The 9,619-nt window shown below is 37.3% G+C and overlaps 1 protein-coding gene across 1 annotated transcript in view; it reads right to left on the reverse strand.

Annotated features, from left to right (window-relative positions):
- The window catches only part of ppargc1a (peroxisome proliferator-activated receptor gamma, coactivator 1 alpha), a 165,876-nt gene extending 158,138 nt beyond the window's left edge, over positions 1–7,738 (reverse strand). Inside the window, exon 1 of the mRNA XM_077742527.1 lies at positions 7,493–7,738. The gene's annotated coding sequence lies outside the window, so the exon portion shown is untranslated. The remainder of the gene's footprint in view (positions 1–7,492) is intronic.
- Positions 7,739–9,619: the final 1,881 nt, after the last annotated feature.

Consider the following 9,619-nt stretch of genomic DNA (forward strand, 5'->3'; position numbering starts at 1 on the left):
GCCAGAGAGACAAATCGCTAGCGCTATTCGCTTATCGGCGACGCTAAACGCCCAACTGTTTCAATCCCTTCAAAAACAAAAACAAACCGCCGACCTTTTCACGTTTGAGACATGAAGGGGTACTTTATATGCGATCTTGATTTGACGGGTGAAGTTAAAAAGTCAGGGGGTGCCGTGGTCGGGATAAAAAAAAATAAATAACCGCTAGCTCTGCTAAGGGAATGAGCGAATGAAAGTCAGGCCGTCCTGGCTGACGTTGCAACAACGCCTGGCGCTAACAACAGCGCTATTTTTGCCACCCTAACAATTAAATAGCAAAAGAGAGGGCGGAGCTTATTGATTTCCAATGCAAGTGAATCCCAGGGTAAGGTGACCATGTCTGCATTCCCACGTGATAAAAACTTTGCCAGTAGTCATCAGGTAGCGAGGACGCCATAACCCTACCACTAAGGGCGGAGCTTATTTACTACTTGTCATTATTTGATGTCATATTATTATTAAATATTTGCTTATAATGAAGAATATGCTTATTTTTCTATAAAACTTCATATTATTGGTCATTTAAGCCAGTTAACCCATCAAAAATACTTAAACACGATATTAGAACTCCTGTTTATCTTCTCTACCCCTTTAGCCACGCCCCTATCACTTTCTTAGCCCCGCCCCTGCTTAGCAAAGTTCCCAGAAAAATCCAAAGCAACAAAATATGAAAAATATGCTTAGTTTTTCCATAAAACTTCATATTATTGGTCATTCATGCCAGTTAACCCATCTAAAATACTTAAACACGATATTAGAACCCCCGTTTAACTTCTCTACCCCTTTAGCCACGCCCCTAGCACTCTCCTAGCCCCGCCCCTGCTTAGCAAACTTCCAAGTAAAATCCAAAGCAACAAAATATGAAAAATATGCTTAGTTTTTCTATAAAACTTCATATTATTGGTCCTTCAAGCCAGTAAACCCATCAAAAATATTTAAACATGATATTAGAGCTCCCATTTATCTTCTCTACCCCTTTAGCCACGCCCCTAGCACTCTCCTAGCCCCGCCCCTGCTTAGCAAACTTCCAAGAAAAATCCAAAGCAACATGTGATCTATTTTCAACCAATCAAAAGCCAGTATTTGCAAAACTGGCAACATTTCAGCTTGGTAGACATAGACAAGTTTGGATTAATGGCGAGCAAAATGCCAAATTTTCCGCATGTTAAGCACACTGATGGCGAGTTTTTAGCCCGTTTTAAACGGGAACGCCGGGTTAGCATGTCGTTTAATGACTCTCCAGCCTTTGGGCTTGTTTATCGCATCGTTTTGATGGCTTTGTAATTATGACGGGCAAAACGTAGAATGACCATGGCGGCAAATAGACGACAGCTTAATGAAGCTTGGGCAAATCGGCCTTGTTGTTGTGGCGCATGGCGATCATCAGCCGAAGCTTTTGGGAGTGTAACCTTCACCCAAAGAGCTCGCCATTTCCCCCTTCGCGAGGCTTAATGAGACATTAGCCTCGCTAACAAATGGCGGACTACAACGTGAAAGTGACTTTCCAGGTAAAGGCCCTTAGCCACGGTATAATCAGTCCCCAGGTGAAGCTAAAAGGTGGAAAATGGCGCCGAGTCTTGGTCTCAGCAGCTTGCCGGCGGCTTTTATGGGGGTCCGCGGTGGGCCCATCCGCCGGCATGTTACATCTTAATATGCCTCAAATAGAACACATAATCTGCTTTTGTTGTCAGCTAGTGGGCCGTGATACGGACAATGGCGCCCGTTTTAGCTCTGGCGTGGAGCACGGCGATACCCGCACCCCCCAGCCGCCTGGGTGTGACGTTTGAAAAGTGGTAAACGGGCAACAGGGCTCCCCCTACAGGTAGCAAGTAGAATTAAGCCAATTGTAAGCAAAAAAGAAGGCGTTAGCATGGGCTATTACCCGATTTTAGCAAACTGTCAAGTGGCTAGGGAATGGTACCGTATTTTCACGACTATAAGGCGCACCGCATTATAAGGCGTACCCTCAATGAATGACATTTTTCCATATATAAGGTGCACTGTATTGTAACGCGCACTGTATTGTAACGCGCACTGTATTATAAGGCGCACTGCATTATAAGGCGCACTGCATTATAGGACGCACTGTATTATTGGGCGCACTGTATTATAGGGCGCACTGTATTATAGGGCGCACTGTATTATAGGGCGCACTGTATTGTAGGGCGCACTGTATTATAGGGTGCACTGTATTATAGGGCGCACTGTATTATAGGGTGCACTGCATTAAAAGGCGCACTGCATTATAAGGCGCACTGCATTATAAGGCGCACTGGATTATAAAGCGCACTGGATTATAAGGTGAACTGGATTATAAAACGCACTGCATTATAAAGCGCACTGGATTATAAGGCGCACTGTATTATAAGGCGCACTGGATTATATGGCGCACTGGATTATATGGCGCACTGTATTTATAAGGCGCACTGGATTATAAGGCGCACTGTATTATAAGGCGCACCCTCAATGAATGACATTTTTCCATATATAAGGCGCACTGTATTATAAGGCCCACTGTATTATAAGGCGCACTGTATTATAAGGCGCACTGTATTTATAAGGCGCACTGTATTATAAGGCGCACTGTATTTATAAGGCGCACTGTATTTATAAGGCGCACTGTCTATTTTGGAGAAAATTTAAGACTTTTAAGTGCGCCTTATAGTCCTGAAAATCCGGCACTCCCTAAGATAAAATGCTGTGTTGTCTTGTTGAGGAATTGGACTTGACATATAGAGGAATGTGAGGGTCTTTACAAGCCCCCCAGCTCAATTATCTTGACTCTTTTGCCATTGTTGTTTTGTTAGCTTGTTTTTTTTTTTTTTTTGCTGATGGGTAAAAATCATCAACGGCGAGGCGGTCACACAGTTGGCGAGCCGACGGATTCGGCGGGGTGCTCATCACATGCTGATTTGCACTTGACGTGGGTGGGCCGTCAATATGAGGGGATCCCCTGCGGTGCTCTTGGCGGCACCTGAACCAATTAAACGGAGGAAACTTTACTTTGGTGTACTCGGGGAAGGAATGGAATATACTATGTATATTTTCTACACTAGTCTCATAGGTTTAATTCGTTGATTTCGGGTCCTTTTAAGGTCATTTTCAGGCATTTTTAGGTCACTTAATGATAACTTTAACATGAATAATGACCAAATATGGTCTTCATTTAATGCAATGTCTCTTCCAATTACTCTTAAAAAGAATTCCAAGCACTTTAAGGGCCATTATCCCAAATGTAAGCACTTTTTTCTACCGAAGCATTTTAAAAGAACATCCGGCACCCGTGGGAACTTTGTGCCGGAGCCACCTCGGCGACACTCTAACGACGAGAGCATTTTTTTGAGCCCAAATGGCGGCTGTCAGTGGACTGCTGGCAAAATGGACAACATAAATCATTGACACGCACCCCCCAGGACATGCTTTCAGGGTGTCCTGGAGGAGGAAAAGAGGGGGTGAAGGGATATCTCAAAAAGAAAAATACGAAAAAGAGTACTTCACGATGAAGTGAAATTGTATTTCATGAAGAAATTACCATGTTTTCTCGAATTTTCGTGTTTTACAGTCCCTCTATCTTTTTTTAAATGACATTTTTATATTTTCTTAATACATTCCGTTACTTACTCTAATTTGTACTTTATACGTTTTACTTTAATGATGAGTGATGAGTATATTAATACTTTAGTCCAATTCTCCTGTTTATGTTTCATATGTACTGTTAACGGATGCACTTTTTTATATGTGTCATATACAATTTAATATTTCTTAATACATTCTTTTACTTACTTTACTATGTACTTTATACTTTTTACTTTAATGATAAGTGATGAGTATATTAATACTTCAGTCCTTTTTTCTTTTTATGTTTCATATGTACTGTTATTGGATGCACTTTTTTATATGTATCGTATACATTTTAATATTTCTTAATACATTCCTTTTGACTGTACTTTCTACTTTATACTTTTTACTTTAATGATGAGTGAGTATGTTAATACTTTAGTCCTTTTATTCTATTTATGTTGCATATGTACTGTTAACGGATACACTTTTTTATTTGTATCTAATCTTGTGCTGACCCCGCCCATCTGTCAATTTTTTTAAGTCAATATGCCACACCCCCAGGCCGGAAAAGTTTGCCCACCCCTGGTTTAACCAAACAAGAGTGTTTTGATGGAAAACGCTGGTACGCTAAAGGCTGATCGTCTCCAAGCCGCCACTGATAACGTTTCATTGTACCTATTCAAAGTTTTCCCAGACTATTTCCCACCTCCCGGTGAGAAGGCGAGGATGCTTGACGGTCTGAGCGTTGCCGCCGCCTTTCATCTGGAGATTCCGCTTGGGATCAACAGGTTCTCGAGTGGCGGCGAAGAAAGAAGAAGAAGAAGAAGGTGCTTTCCTTCAACCTCCCCACAACAACAAACTAAGATACTAGAAAGCCTTACCATTTTTTGTCATATTCCTTTCATTGAAAATCAATACATTTTCAGATCACTGAACTCATTTGACCTTTCATAACGAGTTCCTCTTTGCTTAGCTAATTTAGATGAAGAATAAAACCAGGCGCTATGTACGTAGTAATTTCTTGTACTATGATTGGTTTTGAATGTCAATATATACACAATATATACACAATCATTCCATATATATAGATATATACAATAAACATACACATACATACTATAAATATATATGTATACAATATATATACATACATACATACTATAAATATATATGTATACAATATATATACATACATACACACTATACATATATGTATACAATATATATATATATATATATATATATATATATATATATATGTATATATATATATATATATATATATATATATATATATATATATATATATATATATATATATATATATATATATATATATATATATATATATATATATATATATATATATATATATATATATATATATATATATATATATATATATATATATATATATATATATATATATATATATATATATATATATATATATATATATATATATATATATATATATATATATATATATATATATATATATATATATATATATATATATACATACATACTATACTTATATGTATACAATATATTTACATACATACTATACATTATATATACAATATGTATATACACAAATACTATGCATATATGTATACAATATATATACATACACACTATACATATTTGTATACAATATATATATATATATATACACAAATACTATGCATATATGTATACAATATATATACATACACACTATACATATATGTATACAATATATATACATACACACTATACATATATGTATACAATATATATACATACACATACATACTATACATATATATGTATGTATACATACAAGTACATATGTATATATACACATAAATACTATAGCTATATACATGTATACTATATATGTATGTATACATACAAGTACATATGTATATATATACACATAAATACATATATATATATATATACATACATACTATACATATATATACAATATATTTACACATATATAAACTATACATACATATGTATACTTTATATACACATATATACACATACATACTACGAAGACTGATATTGTCCGCACCCACCAACCAATAAAAAGCCAGCCCACGGCCCACCCTTTGCACACCCCTGCATCCTATTCATTTTTCATCTAATATCCCGAATACATTTCACATTCCTCCCAAAAAAAAACATTTTTTACCCATTTTTAGCAACACCATGCACTTCCCCCATTAAAAAGAACTTTCAGCACCACAGACAGCGACCCTGGGGGAAGAAGCTAGTAAAGGGGCTGATGCTAATGAAGCAGCCAACTATGCTGCCCCCCCTCCAGCATCTGTAAACTTACCGTGGCCAAAACGGGCGCCCCAAAAAAAGTGGCCGGGGGTCTCCCTTCATCTCATTCAATGTCCTTCATGTGTGTGTCGGGGGGGTTGAATAATGCAGCGCCTTTTTAACTACGCTCAAGCATGAGTGGCCAATCTGACCACAAGGACAGACTCTGTCTACGTTCCCCTTCGCTGGTTTGCCTATTTATTTATTTACTTAGATGGATTTTGGGGGATTTAGGTGGACGTGGGGGCAGGGGGGAGGGGGGGGGGCATTGAAGCAGCCCAGGATGAATTGACCTGGTTTTAAAAAGGTGGCAACAATGTCTTTTTTAGAGGGGCCATATTATATTGTGGATGTGGATTTTAAACTATATTTTAAACTCACATTTTGGTGCCAATCAAATGTTTGTGTACTTTTAATTGGATTAGATTAGATTAGATCAATTTTATAGATATTTTACAGTCATAGTAGCATGAGGGTGAGAGTACAGACACAGAAAATGACAGTTTAGATGTAAATAAATAGGTTATATATAAGTTAATCAATAAATAAATAGATAATGAATGTGTGGTGTGTTTCTATTTCAATCTGTTGGGTGGTTTTGGGAAGTAAAGTTGTGTATTTTTGATAAAATGTGCGTTGTTGTGTTGGTATTTTGATGTTAGGAGTGGTTTTGTGAAGTATATTTGTGTATTTTTGATTAAATGTGTGTTGTTGTGTTGGTATTTTGATGTTATGAGTGGTTTTGTGAAGTATATTTGTGTATTTTTGATTAAATGTGTCATTGTGTTGGTATTTTGAACCAATGAGTGGTTTTATGAAGTATATGTGTGTATTTTTTTATTATTTATGTGTGTCAATGTGTTGGTATTTTAACCTGTTGTGTCTATTTGTCCTTTGCATTCAAGATAACTCATAAACAAATAAAGGAATATGAAGTATGAAGAGTGAATACATTTTGGGGCATTAGGGGGCGGGGTCTAGGTTCTCTGGGGTTTAGAAACAATAACAAATATGCATATTTACATCATATTTGCAGGTCAGGTAATACAAAAGCTCAAAAATGTCATAAATATGGCGGTGCTTTGAATTTGGTTGCTTAGGCACATGTTTTGGTTTGTTATTCTTGATGGTGTGAACAAAAAAATAGAGAATTCCATGCAACAAGTAGTTTAAAACATCCATGTTTGCACACTTGATATATTGCCATTGAAATGAACAATTATGACAACACTTTTCATCATGATTTTGCTTAAAATCTTAAAAAAAGGTTGCAAAGTTGTGCAAAAAGTTACACTAAACACATTTTCTATTGATTACTAAGTCAACACGTGTTGAAATAGATGCATATCCCTGAAAATTGCAGTAAAATATGAAAATAAATATGCATAACAACAATACAGATGTCCAAAAAGTTGCACACCTGGAGCCAATTAGGACAATCAGTTCCGATTTACAAACATTTCCAGGCAAAACAATAACGTGACTTCATCAAAACAGTCAAACAAGACGCATATTAACATCGTTAAACTAGAAGATCATATTTTTGGGATAGATTTAAGGAGAAAACGCTTACCTGATGGCCGAAATTCTTGCAGATGACGCTCTAAAAAGATGCGGATCCTCGTCGCTCCGTTCCCCGGGCGTGCGTGACTCGGCAAGCCGGCGAGAGTGCACGATTTCCGGACACGGATTCCAGCGTTCACCGGTGCCTTTTTGGGGGTAAGAATTCGCTTTTTTTCCCGATAGATCTTGTTTTTTTGTGTCCGTTTCTGTCTTTCTACGAGGATCAACGTCAATGTCCAGATTCGAGGATGTCCGACTTCCTGTAAAAAACGCCCCCCAACCCTCCATCACATCCACCCCATCGCCTTCCCAAATATAGTTGTATATATTTTTTAAATATAATACTAATAATTTAATAAGAGATGTCGACACGTTTTTGTTGCTTCTCATCATTCGTGTTTTGGTTGTTGATTATGTTTCATGTTTTTGGTTGTAGTTATATTTATTGTGTAGTATGATATATAATAATATTGACTTCATTTTTTATTATGATATTAAAAAAATCATAAAATTGCTGAAGGAAAATGTGATTTATATTTTAAAATCATGCTTCATTAGCTAGAACTGTAAAATTCCCTATATTAGTCAAAAAATGAAATTATATATATACATATCAATATTAATGGTATAAATTACCAATTAATTTTTATTTAAAAAATTAAGCACATATTTAACATCATATTTCACTTAATGGTACATATGAATCAATTTTTCCGATTTTTACATCATCCCAAATGTAATAATTTAAATCTCGCCCATATTTTAATTTAAAAAAATCATAACAATGTTTTGCATTGCTAATATTTTGGTTGAATCATCACTTATGGGTCTAATTAGTATACAATCATAATAATAGTGAATAAATAATGCTAAATGCTATCTAGATCAATATATAATGTGTATAGTTAATACGCAGACAATAATATTTGTAAATAAATACTTCTTGCTAACTAGATCAATATATAATCGATTTTTAGTGTTATAAATGATATTTTATAGATATAATAAGTTCTAATTCGCTCACTATTTGATCATTTTAGCCTGTTTGTATTATAATTATTGTCATATCTTAATATATTTAAGTTCAAAAGTTTAGAAACAAACCTACAGTTCACATAGTCATTATAATAGCAAAAAAATACTTATTATTGTTACAAAAAATCTTAACAAGGGTTTTCATCCCAAAAAAATGCCTTTGGCGAGCAGCCATTTTGTTTCTGTACCTTCAAATTTCACATTTAAGCAAGAAAACATCCCAATTTCAACTCCCCGAATCAACCTAACACTTTATTATCCCCGCTCCACCGTGATTGGCTTGTTGTGTCAGCGGAAAGAAAAGCAACCTTATCCACCGTTGTGAAATGTTATCTTTCCCGCACCCGTATAGATTAATTTAAAGATAGTCGAACGGTGTCATCCGCCTCTTCGCCACTCCGAAGGGGGAGGGGCCAAGGTGGCGAGTAAAACGACACGGCTCGGCTCATTTGACACAAGCGTCTTCTGTTTCCCGTTTTCTGCCCGGCGACGCGTGAAAGCGTCTCCCCGGATCAAATCAACAGGCTTCCACAATACTCTCACGTTAGCTTAGCATCCATTAAAGCTACATGTCACGAAGCGGTCCGGGGTCGAAGTTCATCGGTGGAAATAAATGAGGTCAAACCCGCCCAGAGCTTGGAGGTCAGGCTACGTTCCCCCCGCGCAGGTGTTCGAACCCGCACGCCGCCTCCCCGCGCAGGTGTTCGTTACCCCGCGCCGCTTCGCCCTCTATCAAGGCCAACCCGGCCATCGTACTGCCACGTTGCTGTCATAGATGGCGTGATGGAATTGTTCCCCTGTACCGCCACCGGAGGGGCTATTACCCTCAAATTAGCATACAAATTCAAATGGGGACAGATGGATTTGTCACATTGCTGTCGCCATCTCCCCCAAAAGATTGGCTGTGTGTGGTAAGATGGGAGATAAGACACCTGGACAGGAACGAGGTGGTGGAAAAATAAGCCTGAGGAACGCCGGGTGGGCGGACTGACTCGTTGCGGTAAAAGTTTACTGCAGGCGGTCATCGAATTTGTGACTTTGGTCGCCGGTCTTTTGGTCAAGAGCGAATTTTTTGCCCCTCCTGGCTTGCCGTCAGGTCAGA

The sequence above is a fragment of the Stigmatopora nigra genome, chromosome 20 (genome assembly GCF_051989575.1).
Source record: "Stigmatopora nigra isolate UIUO_SnigA chromosome 20, RoL_Snig_1.1, whole genome shotgun sequence".
In the NCBI taxonomy this organism is placed as follows: Eukaryota; Metazoa; Chordata; class Actinopteri; order Syngnathiformes; family Syngnathidae; genus Stigmatopora; species Stigmatopora nigra.